Source organism: Mesoplodon densirostris, chromosome 4, assembly GCF_025265405.1.
Source record: "Mesoplodon densirostris isolate mMesDen1 chromosome 4, mMesDen1 primary haplotype, whole genome shotgun sequence".
In the NCBI taxonomy this organism is placed as follows: domain Eukaryota; kingdom Metazoa; phylum Chordata; class Mammalia; order Artiodactyla; family Ziphiidae; genus Mesoplodon; species Mesoplodon densirostris.
Window position 1 is genome coordinate 152,080,083 of NC_082664.1, and position 14,349 is coordinate 152,094,431.

Consider the following 14,349-nt stretch of genomic DNA (forward strand, 5'->3'; position numbering starts at 1 on the left):
GCAAATAGGTTCTATGTTGGTGATATCCTTGGATACAAGCAAAACAAGTGCAAAACTGCTCTGAACAATCAAGGGTACCCCAAAGAGAAAAGAAGCCACGCTCACGTTGAATACTATTTTTAAAAATTACAACACACAAGAGGAAATACACAACAGTGAGTAACAGTCAGCAGACACAAAATAATCAGGAGGATTAGAACTTCAAGAACATCACAAAATGGAAAACAATCTTTAAAAAGCTATAAGTATATTTTAAATAAGTAAAGATATTTAAACATTTTGGAAATCCAAATTAAAGATGTGAAAAAATGAACATATGCATCTGGTAAAGAGTGAAGCAGTACTTCTAGAAATTAAAAATAATCATTGAAATAAAAATCACAATGGACAGATCAAATAACATATTAGATATAAGTGAAGAGAAAATTGGTGAACTGGAAGATATATCTAAGGGAATTTAGCAGTATGCAGTGCAGAGAAATAAAAAGATTTTTTATGAGATTGAGGTTAAAAGGCATAGAGCAAAGGAGAAGTTTTAACAAATGTCTAACAGGAGTTCCAGAAAAGATAAGAACAAATGGTGGAAAGTCAATAATCAAAGGGATAATGTCTAGGGAATGCTCCAGAATTAAAAACTTGAATTTTCAAAGTGCAACATACACTCCAAATAAGGCATACAAAAATGAATTCACCCACCCTTAGACACCAACACACATCATACTGAAATTGAAGAATACCAGAAGCAAAAAGAAAGCCTTAAAACGGGAAGGTGGTGAGTGAATTACCTAGAAAAGGGTAAACTGAAAACAGATTTTTAAAGAATAAAAATAGAGATCAGAAGACATAGGCATAAAATCCTTAAAGTGCTAAGGAAAAATAACTTATAGTTTTACAATTCTATTACCAGATAAACTATTATTCAGAAATAAAGAAAAAATTATAATTTCAGACAGTTTGTCACTCACACTCCTCATTGTAAAAGCTACTAAAGAAGCTCCTTCAGAGAGAAGGAAAGTGAATCCAGAGAAAAGAAAGAGGTAAACATATAGTTAATTCTAAACACATCAACTGTATAAAACAATTACTAATTTTAGAGGTAAAATGGAAGGGGCAATGATCAGGGTTAAAACTCTCTAAGTATTACCTGTATTCTCCAGAGGAGAAAAGGGATGTTAAATACATTTAATGTTGAGTAAAAAAAATGTATATTAGAAAAAATTTATGCATAACCACTAATAGAACAGGAAGAAATTGTAGAACTTAATGTAAAACTACTGAACCAGTGTACAGAAAACATGGAATAAATAAAATTCAATCAATTAATAGAAGGTAGGAAAGTGGGAAATAAAGAAGCAAAGACACATTAGGACAAGTAAAAATTACAAATAAGATGACAGAAATATTTCCAAATACAACATACACAGTAAATGTAAATAGGCTAAATTTACTGGTTAAAACACTATGACTCTCAAATTGGATTAAAAAACATTTTTTTTAATATTGCAGTCAAATGCTACCTATAACAGACATACCTAAACATGTTGTCACAGAAAGGATGAAAGGATGCAGATGGGATAAGATAGTATCAGTCAAAACCAAATTGGAATATAGTTGGTATCTGTTACAGGCAGAATGGCATAAGTGTTAAAGGTCATGACTCCAGAGCTAAATTGCCCAAGTTTAAATCCAAGCTCTTCCAGTTACCAGCTGTGTGACTTGAGCAAGTTATTAGTCTCTCTGTCTCAGTTTTCTCAGCTGCAAAATGGGATGATAATAGTATCTATCTCATGTTATACATATTAGCGTCTGGCAAACATTAAGCAATTTGGCAATATGGATAAGGCTCAAGATAAACAAATCCTACTGCCATCCAAATCCACCTCTGGTTATGTTGTTTATCTATGGTTACCAGAGATAACCATTCACATGGGCTCAGAAGGAAGCAAAACTGTTTATTAAAACACTTTTTAATAGTAAAATAGTACAGCGGAGGAAAAGATAAACTTGGGGTTATTCAAATAATTGATAATATACAGCAGCTAATATGAATGCATTTATTTAAAATAAATTTAAGGATAAACTTCAAAAACATAAAAATGCATGGAAAAAGAAAGTTGCAAATGGATGTATATCATTGATATCATTTTTTTTAAAAAAATAGAATGTTTAGGGATGTATATATAAAAAGGAAAGTACAAAAACTTATATGGAAATGACATATACCATGTCTGGCAGAGTGGTTTCCTTTGGAGAGAAAGAAGGAGAAGGAAAAATGTGGTTTAACGCCTAAAATTAAGGCCCAATATTATGTGCTGTCTTGACATCTGGTGAAACCTGGAGGGTCTCGAATGATCTAGCCACAAGCTCCTCTGCCTACTCTGCTCCTACAGATAGGATCCTCTGGCCAAATAACCATCCTCATCAAAGGGACCAGGTGGTTCCTACTTATCCCTGGGTAGCAGGTTTGGTACCCTGCCAGACCAGGGATATTCAAACAAGCCAATCACATCCTCCCACAGGAAACAGGGGTCACCTCACCCTCTTGTTACTATGAAGCCTGCCCCTGACAGACCCTGCTTGTTCACTCTGCTCCCAAGTCAACCTCAGTGTGGCCCTGTGTGATGTGCTGTGTCCTCCCCCAAGACTGTGAGTCTATGTGATTAACAAGCTTCTGTCAGTCTCATCTTCCAGAGTCAGATGTCAGGCAACCATTCCCATAACCCTAGGGACAGAATCCTCCTTCTCCAGTGGGGTGAATAGCTGGCAATTAAACAAAAGGAGGAGCAGGTAGAACTTGAACTACCACATAGTATTTTCTTTAAAAAAAAAAAAAAAAGCACGGAAGCAAAAATGACAAAATGTTAACACCTATTTAATCTCTGTGGTATGTGGACATCTTTTAGGTTATTTTCTGTACTTTTCTGCATTTTAAAAAATATGTGCTAATTTAAAATGAACATCAATTTTAAAAACTAGATAAACAAGTTCCCACTTAGACCTGTCAAAATAGAGCCAAAAGAAAATTTTTGTAAATAAGGCTGTAAAGGTAACTATTAAGAAAATTGACAACAGTTTTTTGTTGTTGATTATGTTTTGCTGCTTTTGCATTTTTATGGTGAGAGGCCCGTGTGTTAAAGGGAACGCTAAATAGTTATTTGCTTTATTTTAATTAGTTAAGAATTCTGGGTCCAAATGGCAATCTATTTGGATAGACAAATTTTAAAGCCTACTATACAAAGCTCCTGTAAGTATAATTTGACAGGTAAATCAATGGAACAGAATAAAAGGACAAGAAGCATACCTAAATGTAGCTAAGGATTCATTCTACGAGGAAGGTAGCATTTCAAGTCAATGAGAAAATAATGTTTTATTCAGTAAAGCATGTTACTGAATAGTTAAGTAATAGTTAATAGTTAAGTATTATTAGAAAAAACAGTTAAACAGTTGGTAAAAAATTAAGTTAGCTCTCATTCTTTGCCATATACAAAAGTAAATAACAGATTAAATGTAAAGAAGGAAATCTGAGCCAGGATTAAATCATCTGAAGTTGTGAAAGATTTTCCACACAAGATTCCAAAAGTTGAAATCATGATGAAAAAGATTTGTCAACTTGGATAAATGAAAATGACTTACCTTGTCAATAAACATCACAGAAATTGAAAAAAGAAAAGAATGCAGAAACTTTTTGCATCTTATAAAAACCTTTAAATATTAATACGAAAGAATGAACCACCCCAAAGACAAGGAGTCAATATTCAAAGAAAGAAAGGCAAAGGAAAAAATGGGCAACATCCTAATAAACAAAGAAAGCAAACTAAAACAGCAGTTTGTTTGACTGCCTTATCATTATACATCTAAAGAAAATAAAAATGATATATTCTTTCTAAGGTGAAGAAGCACCAAAATGCTATGGATTTTTTGCCTGCTGAATTGGTATTGGTTAAGAAGACTCATACCACTGTTGGGGAGAATGTGGGAAAGTGGGCCCTCCCAAGCACTGTTGGAGAGAGAAAAATTTGTGTGATCGTTACAGGAAGTAATCTGCATAAAACTTGAAATATGCACATCCTTTAAATACAACAAATCCACACCTGTACATACTTATCTAAAGGAAATAATCAGATATGTGTAAAAAAAAGTGCTACGAATATTCTCTATAATGTTGCTTATAATAAGAAAAAATCAGCAATAACCTTTGGTTATTGGTTATATAAAATTGAAGTACACCAATATGGTGAAATGTCATGCAGCCACTAATAAGCCATGTTGCACAGATATACATATTGACATGTTTAATTTTTAATGATGTATTCTTAAGTAAAAAAGTGTGCTTCTGGGCCTCCCTGGTGGCGCAAGTGGTTGAGAGTCCGCCTGCCGATGCAGGGGATACGGGTTCGTGCCCCGGTCTGGGAGGATCCCATGTGCCGCGGAGCGGCTGGGCCCGTGAGCCATGGCCGCTGGGCCTGCGCATCCGGAGCCTGTGCTCCGCAGCGGGAGAGGCCACAGCAGTGAGAGGCCCACATACCGCAAAAAGAAAAAAAAAAAAAAAGTGTGCTTCTAAATGGCATATTGTAATATGATATAAAATTATCTATATGCACACCCTATATACCAAAATGTTAATAAAAACTATCTCTCGGTGCTTTTTCCTTCCCTTTGTTTTAGGTCTGTATCAGTTAAATATTCGGAATATGTGATTTTCTAATAAAAAATAAAGAAGAAAAGATTTGCAGGCAAACCCAAGCAATGGAAACTTGGGGAAGTAAATTATTATCTCTGATCTTTGGTGTTCTCACCTAGAAAAGTAAGATTTCAATTCCTCCTCCTGGAATTACTAACAGGATCAAATGAGACACCCATTTATTCGTTCAAAAATATTTATTTTGTAACTGGCACGTGTCAGGCATGGTTTTAACTACTGGAAAGACAGCAGGGGGACTTCCCTGGTGGTCCAGTGGTAAAGAATCTGTCTTCCAATGCAGCGGACGTGGGTTCGATCCCTGGTCGGGGAACTAAGATCCCACATGCCACAGGGCAACTAAGCCTGCACACCACAACCACTGAGCCCACATGCCTCAAGTAGAGCCTGCATGCCGCAAACTACAGAGACCACATGCTCTGGAGCCCACGCACCACAATGAAGAGCCCACACACGCTGCAACTAAGACCCAATGCAGCCAAAAAAAAAGAAATGAAGTAAAAAATTTTAAACATAAAAAATAAAAAATAAAAGAAATACAGCTGGGTATTCAAAAAGACCAAAAAAAGAAAAAAAAAAAACACCTACCCTCATGAGCTTATATTCTAGTGGGGAGACAGATAATAAGCAAAATAGATAAGTAAAATGAATAGTATATTAGACGGTGGAAAATGCTATGGAGAAAAATAGAGGAGGGGTTAGAAAGCATGGGCCAGGGGTGGGGGCTGCAATTTTTAATAAGATGTTCAGAGAAGTCCTCAGGGGAAAGATTACATCTGAATGAAGTTCCCAAATACCTATTTGGGAAACCACAAGCAAACCACATGAGGAGGAAAGCAAGCATCCCAGGCAGAAGGAACAGCAAGTGCAAAGGCCCTGAGGCTGAAGCATGACTGGCGTGTTTGGTTGGCCAGGAAGGCACTTTATACAATATGATGTGCGAATAAACACTATTTATTAGTTTATTGTCTCTGATATAATATTTACCTCCAAGGTGATTATGTTCTTTATCAAAACATCTCCAAAAATAGCTCAGGTACCACTCATGTTCCATTTTACAGTGAAAAAATATTGAGAGCTGGGAGCACCCTCAACTTCCCCCCTATCCACCTAAAATCATTCCTATGTCAGCCTCCCTCCTGACCTTTGACTTCCCAGGAAGAGATGAGGCCCTGGACCAGATGATGACTGTTGGGATGAAGAGGTACAGACAGATACCATTTGAGGGAAGTCAAAATGTTTCCTAACAGTATAAGAATCCTCTAGTTCATTTCTCATTTAGGAAAGTTTTTCCAACCCTCCTTTCATGTATTTTCCTATATATGCCATTTGGGGGAAATGGTATGCCATTTTTATATGATTTGTCTTAATTTAACTGTTTGTTTTCATTTCATTATAAATGTAAATGCATACTCTAGATCCTGTGTGTGGCCATCTTATAACTGGGATGGCTATGTGGTCTCAGTGACTAGTCGCACTTTGGGGACAGTGTTGAACTTTTATTACTGTGTTTCCGAAACTGCAGTCGATGGAACCTTTGGCCTCTGTTGAGTTCATTGTAGAGAGGGTAGAGTTTTAGGATTCAAGAAACACTGACCAAGGTGAAGATCTGATCAGATTCCCCAGAATGTCCACTGCCACCAGAAAAAGTCAAAGTTACACCTCTGGTTCTGCAAAGTTCTGTGGCTTCCCAACACTTAGGTGGCAAATATTGATCATCTCAGAGGTTGTGCTGTATTCATTTCCTATTGCTGCTGTAACAAATTACCATAGATATAGTGGCTTAAAACCACACAGATTTATCATCTTAGAGTCCTGGAGGTCAGAAGACCAAATGGGTTTTTAAGTCAAGGTATCAGCAAGGCTGCACTCCTTCCAGAGGCTCTAAGGGAGAATCTGTTTGCTTGCATTTTCCAGCTCCAGGAGGCTGCCCAGTTTCCTTTGACCCACGGCCCCTTCCTCCAGCTTCGAAGCCAGCAATTACATCATTCTGAGCTCTTCTCCAGTGCCCACATCTCCATCGCTAACTCTTCTGTCTCCTCTTCCCCACTGGTAGACTCTTGTGATTACTTCGAGCCACCTCAATCACCCAGCATGATCCCCACAGCTCAAGGTCTTCACCACACCTGCAAAGTCTCTTTTGCCAGGTCAGGTCACAGATTCACAGGTTCTGGGGATTAGGATGTGGCCATCTTGGAGCTGGGTACCTCTTTAACGGAGGGCCTGAATCCCTGACCACCAGTGCACACAGGCAAGGAAGGAAGTCTTGTCCTCTCCACTTTCTTGTATTTAGGGTAGACATAGCTGGAAGGTTTGCAGTCCTTCTCAGAAGGCAAATGCTTTGCTCTAGTTGATCAAATAAGATCTGGTTTGCCCAGCCTGTCAGGTAGAACCCTCTACTGACTGGCAGCTGAGGATAATGATAATGCATGATGTTGATAAGGGCTCTCTGGTACCGTAATCCTGAAATACATCCTAAAACCCTGGACACATGTCACATCCCTCTCCCCATTCTCCAAGCTCACAGCAACCCTGACCCATGCCTGCCTGGGCACCACAGCCCCAAGACAGGGAACTGGTCCTTCACGCGTCCTCCAACCATTCACTTCAGGACCTAGCTGCAACCGCCCTGTACCCTTCCTATCGATGGGGACGAGGTCTCTGACTCAGATCTTCCCCTTCCTCAGGCAACTCCAAACAGCACTTGTAAACGTGGGGGATAAACAGGGGCCCGGGCCTTAAGCCCAGCCATTCTGCCGATGCAGATCAGGCATAGGCCTGAAATCTACATTTATAAAGATCCCCCCGGGGTGGGGGGGATGAGTTGGGAGATTGGGATTGACATATATACACTACTGATACTATGTATAAAATAGATAACTAATGAGAACCTACTGTGTAGCACAGGGAACTCTACTCAGTGCTCTGTGGCGACCTAAATGGGAAGGAAGTCCAAAAAAAGAAGGGATATATGTATACGTATAGCTGATTCACTTTGTTGTACACTGGAAACTAACACAACACTGTAAAACAACTATACCCCAATAAAAAGTAATCTAAAAAATACGATACAATAAAAGATCCCCAAGAGGCTTTGGTACTGTCCTTGCCCTGACAGTTGCCTGGGAATGCTGGACTAGACACATCTTGGCATTGATGCACTCTGGTACTTTAAATAATTTCCAATTGGCTCATGGGCTTCTGGAGTTAAGCTTCTTTATACTGAAGTACAGAAAATAATGGATGTCCCCTTCCTCGTTCCAGAAGCCATCTTTCAGCTAAGGATCTTTCCAGTGGCCACACCGTACTGTTGACTCAGACGGAGGTTACCGGACTGAATCATTCCATTTTTTCATCATGCGGCAGCTACAGAGCCAGGCCTCCCCCGCCCCTGCTGAGGGCCTCTGAATCATCCGACACGATGCTCATTCCTTCCTCTACAGGACAGCGTTATTGCACTGCCCAGCCTGTGCCTGTTCCGTGCCGGTCACTGGGGCAAGACGGGGACTGAGACACTGTCCCACTCCTCCAGAGGCCCACAGTTCGGTGGGAGAGGCAGACCAGCACGAGGTATGTTCAACACAGCGCAGGAAGTGCACCCGTGGCAGCAGGACAGATAGGGAGAGCGCACAGAGCCAACTACCCACCACACCCGTGCCCACTCCCACTCACTACCCATCCCCATCCCCCCCAACCCACCCACTCACCACCTGCTCTCCATCCTGCACCCACAATGCCAAACGGCTTTCCACGTTCTCCAACCTCAACTCCAGGCCCCATTCCCGTGTCTCTTGGCTGGCCTTCTCACGACTGTGGTCAACCCTCCAGGCTTCCAGGAGGTTCTAGAGCCCTTCGCACCCACAGGACTCCCATCAATCCCTACTGGCCTATTGATCTTTTTTGGTTTGTTTTCTCAGCTGTTTACCTGAAGTCTCCTTAAGTAACCATAAAGCTTGCATGTTTAGCATCCTGCATACATTTTTCCTTTCTCAAAATCCCAGTGATATTACAGAGGCCGCAATGTGGTAATCAAAGCACATCAGCCACCGGAAGTCAAAACTGCTCACCAGGACACAAGGAGAAAGGCAGGAGGAAAGGGCACAGCAGGTGGAAGGGCTTCTGAGGAAGGCTTCCACGGCGGAGAGGAGGTGCGGGGCTCGCTGGCTGAGAGATTTTGTAGGGCACTGTTCCCACAGGCCAAGCCAGTAGAAAAGCTTGCCAGGAAAGCTCCCATTGGCTGAGAACATGGGACACCAGAGCCCCAGAAGAATCATACAGTAATCATGCTCAACAAATCACGCACTAGGGATGGCATTAAATGGTGTCTGTGTGTATGTATGTAGTGCATTCAGCAGGTAGTTCTCGAACTTGGATAAAAAGGGAAACAACAGCATGTCACAGCCATATGACACTGGCCCTGCAGCTCACTCCACTAACTCCCCTACATTTCATTCCAAGCTCACAAAACAGCTTCTTCTTTTTTTTTTCTTTTTTTTTTTTTTTTTTTTTTGTGGTACGCGGGGTCTCTCACTGTTGTGGCCTCTCCCATTGCGGAGCACAGGCTCCGGACGCGCAGGCTCAGCAGCCACGGCTCACAGGCCCAGCCGCTCCGCGGCATGTGGGATCTTCCCGGACCGGGGCACGAACCCGTGTCCCCTGCATCGGCAGGCGGACTCTCAACCACTGCGCCACCAGGGAAGCCCAACAGCTTCTTTTTATTATCTGGCTTCTAATGGGCATTTCTCCCTGACCAGTGAACACACTTAACGATTCACTTTCTTCCCACTAACCTATTAAGCCAGCATTTTATGTCTTATGCATCAGGCCTTTGGTTATCATGGGTCCTTCTCTAAAAGATGGGCCTGGGTATATTAGCAAATGAACTCTGCAACCAGCAAAGATGACAACCACGTGCCTCAATCACACCAAGGTTCTAATCCCCGGGAAGCCCTGTCTCAGCAACCTCTGGCCTTCCTGGATAACACTGCTATGCTATGTGTTCTGATCCCAAACCAGCATTATCCTAAGCTCTTTACATGTTGCATCCATCAGGATAGGCTAGGTTATACTGCAGCAAGACTGTCCCCAGATTCCAGTGGCTTAAAACACTCGTGGTTTCTTTCTTATCCACGGACATGACCAAGGTGAGTCAGCCACGGGCTCTGATCCACATCACCTTCAGTCTAGGACCCAGGCTGAGGGGCAGCCCCAGTGCAGCTTATGGGATCTTAGTTCCCCGACCAGGGATTGAACCCAAGCCACAGCAGCTTGAAAGCTCCAAGTCCTAACTACTGGACCGTCAGGGAAATCCCATGGAACTCTGACTGTCCTGGAGCAGAGGAAAAGGGAGAACAAAGAAGTGAGGCACCTGCTAACTCTGAAAGCTCCCAGCCAAACAAGGCACAAGGCCACATCTAATTCCGTGTGACCAGGGAACTGCCATCCTCCATGTTCCCAGAAGGAAAGACAGTCAGACTCTTTATTAGCAGAATAATAACCACCATACGCATGGTGCTGATGACCTCTTAGAGCAATCGGTTCCCAACTTGAACGAGTTTAAAGGTTTTTCTTGCAATGAGCCAAAATCTGTCTTCGCTAGGCAGCAACAAGTCAATCAAAGTCCCTGCCCTCCTAAGATTTATACTGTAGTCGTTCCATCCATTAGTCCCTGTTCGGTCAAAATAACTTTACTCCCTCACTTTCTTATCCATGCAGCAAGCATTTACTAAGTACCTACTTACCTGCCAGGTACTGTGCTCTATTTAGGAGCTTTAGGGCTGAAGACGTCAGGATCTTTCTGGAGTCCACGTTGTAGGGGGTTAGCTAGCCATCGAAGAGGACCAGCTGCCAGATCCTCCTTAATAACACAGAACTAGGCGACCACAGTATTTCATTTCAAACGCTCAAAGGGGGAATATGCCACATTCTGGAGAGAAGGCTTCTAGGGTTTCTCTAACTGTGTTCTGGGGTGCCATAAGCAGTTCCAAGAGGGTGCTTCAGACATTACCTTGGGAATGAACAGGCTGCCATGTCCCTCCCTCATCTTTAATCTGTTTCATACACTTAACTTTCATATAAGATTTAACTTAAAGAGCTCTACTCTTAGAGAGAGAAAGAGGGGGAAAAAACTAATGGTCTAGTCTGATGCTCTGTCATTTTATATAAACATGAAGAAAAGTTAAGTAACTTACCAAGGTCATACGGTGAAGTTAGAAGCATACCTGAGGCTGGCCACCAGCTGCCTCTGCCTGTCTCTAAACTCCATACACCTCTTTTTTTTTTTTTCCAATTTACACCAAGTCTGCAGGTAAGCTCCAAATGTCAGTGGGAAAAGCTAATCAGTGGGCTTTAGCAACATAGCCACAGAGGAATCTGAAACCTTTCCCGGCTACTTTGAGAACACATATCACCACTCGGCAGAAGCAGGGAGCAGGGTCTTCCCCTTCCTTCTCTTGGTTATCAAATCCCTGCCCCGCAAGCACAAAGCCATAGCTGCAACACTGTTTTCTGCTTCACATTTGTCAAGATTTGAGAAAGGGCTTATTCGGGGACTCCTGAGTGAGAAAACCCCCAGACCAGTTCTGTGTGCAGTGCGCAGAGACAGGACAGACATCTTAACCTCACAGAGGCAACTGAATGTCTCGGAGGGAATATCAGAGGGTTAATAGCTACAAAAGCTTTGGAAGCTGGAAAGACGTATCAATTTTGCCTCTAACACTGGCCAGGAAAGAAAAAAAAAAAGGACTTTATATATGTAAAATTCAAAAAGAACACATCACCAACAAAGAAACCTTTGTCTGTCTTCCAAATATTAACTGCTGTACAACACTTCCTCACCAAACTCATCAGAAATGCAAATAAACTGTTTGATCTATTATTTCCCTGGCCATTTATTTGCACATAGACCCAGATTTATATAAACCTCTCAGACACGCACAATAAAAATCAGACTCGATTTACCAGACATTTAAGGTTTTCCTTCCAGGTTCCAGGAACCTAAGAAAATCTCTAAATGTGTTCTTTCCACAGACTCCCCCTTCTCTCTCCTGCTCTACCTTACTCTGATACACAGGAAGAAAGCCCCTAAAGGGGAGGTGTACAACTCTCCCTACAGCAGCAGGCACCTTACTCTCTTGAAGCTCCTTCTGTTATTTCAACTGTCCTCAAAATACTGCTGCGAGGGTCGCATTCCAAAAGACATCCTGTGGCCACAGCTGTCTGCTGTCTTCTACCTGCAGAGCAGACTCCAGGGATGCTGGCGGTCATAGAAATGGGAAGGAAGGGTCATTTACCCAACTCCTCCATCTGGGGGAGGCGGTGGCAACAGCTTGTTTGCTGGAGAAAGGGGTGCCTACCTGGCCCCATACCCTGCTGCCAAACCACTCCTGGCAACTCTACATGCCACGCATAAAATCGCAGCCAGCTGGGGCAGTGAAGCTCCCAATCACAGCCATGAGGGCGGCAGCATGGACTCTTCTCCTTCCACAAGACAAATGGGCTAGAAGCCTCTAAGATAGATCTCTATTGTTTGGGTTTTTTTTTTTTTAATCTCTATTGTTTATCGCAGAGACTCTGGATCCCCCAGCTTAGGTCTTTCGCAAACGATACTTAATTCCCACTGAAAAGTGTGCGTGAACCCAACCACCTTACACAACAGTTTAACACGGCTACAGTCTTCCAGCAAAACAATGCTGGATTGGACGCTGTTCCAGTGAAGCTGCTCAAATGCCGCCAGACGCTCCCGGCACCCTTGAGAGAGTAGGCAAACGGTTACCCTGGCTGGATGTGGTAGCCCGGAGGAATACTCGCTTAAAGAGGGAGGGCGGAACAGGTAGGGAATGCTGCAGATGCACGAGGTAGACAGCGTGTGAGTGCACGCACCTCATCCGCCAGGCCTGGCTTCTGTGTTTCTGGCAGGTGAAGTTGAACATCCTTATCTCCTCGGGAAGAACAACGATCCCATTCCACGTCAACGTGACTGGAAATCTCAATTTAAGAATTGGAGGCACTGGTCCGTCCAGCTGGGGTTCGTCCAGCTTTCCGTCTTACTTTGTGCCTCTGATGTGTCAGGCTTTTTGCACACAGTGCTCGCCTATTTAACCCTCAAGATACCGTTTTCTACAAGGGAATTTTCTGCCATGAAAACTTGCCCCAAACTGCACGATCCTTTCCCGTTGACTCGCTTAACGAACCCCCGATCTCTCCACCAGGTTTGGTCGATCCCAGCACCGCACACACACCTTGCCCATCACAGCTCGCAACGCTGCGGCCCGCAGTGCTCCGGGGCCGAGGGGAGGCGGGGAGGTGCGCCCGCAGCCCCGGACCTCACACCCCGCGCGCGTGTGCGGCGAGCCGCGGGCACACGGCGTACACACCTCACACCGGCACACTCAAGCACACGTGCGCTCCCGCCCCCCGCCCGTCCCGGGCTCTCCGAAGTTACCTCCGAGGCTCCCCCGGCGCCGGGCCCACGCCGCCCAGCAGGGCTCCCACTTCTTTCCCGCCGGGGTCAGCCCGGCCTCAGACGCCGCGGCTCGGGAAGACTCCGGAACCCGCCGGGCCCCGCCGACTCTCGGACACCCGGGGGTCCGCACCAGCGGCCGCACCCCGGGGGCTGGGGCGGCTGTGGCCTCGGCCGCCCCGGGTCGGGCTCTGCCTTCACCTGCGCGGCTCCCACCGGGCTGCAGCCGGGACTGGGGCCGGCGCACGGCGGCAAAGGCGAGCGCTCGGGCTCCTCCCGGGCAGCGGGCGGACGGCACCGGCTCGCATGGCGCTCGGGCTCGCAGCGGCCCCGGGACGTGGCCTCAGCCCCCGGGCGGCCCCAGCCGTGGTCTTTGTGTCTCGGCTGGCGCCGCCGCGTCACGGGCTTGCGGGCGGTGAGCGGCGCGGGCCGGGAAGCGGGCGGCAGAGAGCTCGACTCAGCTTCCTCATCTTCGCCCGCCCGGGGCGCGCTGGCAGGCAGGGCGCACTGGCAGCGACTGCGCGCACCCGGGGGACGGAGGGGGCGGGCCCGGGAGGGGCGCGGCGGACGCGCCGAGAGGCTGCCTGTCTGGAGGCTGCGGCCGGGGAGGGCGGGATGGGGGCCCAGCCAGAGCTCGGGGAAGGCGACGTCCGCTCGGTCCCGGGTCGCGGCTGTAGCTCTGGGGGTGAGCGAGCCGAGGCTGTGCGCTGGAGGGAGCACGGCGGCCGGAGCCGCCAAAGGGGTTCGCGTCTCCCCGCTCCCCTACGCTGAAGGTGACTGCGGCCCCCAGCGGCCAAGCAGGGGCGAACGGCGTCCTCGCCTCTCCTCTTCCCCGGTGCACTCGGCTCACCCTTCCCCGGCCTCCGACTCCGCAGTCCTTTGCAAGGCCAGGGCAGAGTGGTCACTTCGCACATTGATTTTCCCTCTTGGCTGCACTGGGCTTAAATGGTACCCAGATTGGAGCGACTGGCAGTCACGTGATCACCCCCTCCCCAAACACGCACAAATACACACAGGCACACACAGACAGACACACACACACACAAACACCAAAGCCCAATGAAACTAGGGTGGGTTTCCAAAAGTCAAATTGGATACATCCATTAGAACTGGAGGCCTTCAGCGAGTCACCCGGCGCGCTGCAGTGGGGCTGAAACGCAGCAGCCGCCTCTGAGGCCACCATCTATAC

The 14,349-nt window shown here is 45.5% G+C and overlaps 1 protein-coding gene across 1 annotated transcript in view; it reads right to left on the bottom strand.

Moving 5' to 3' along the window:
• MINAR1 (membrane integral NOTCH2 associated receptor 1) overlaps positions 1-13,224 on the bottom strand; it is a 36,554-nt gene extending 23,330 nt beyond the window's left edge. Inside the window, exon 1 of the mRNA XM_060095376.1 lies at positions 13,143-13,224. The gene's annotated coding sequence lies outside the window, so the exon portion shown is untranslated. The remainder of the gene's footprint in view (positions 1-13,142) is intronic.
• Positions 13,225-14,349: the final 1,125 nt, after the last annotated feature.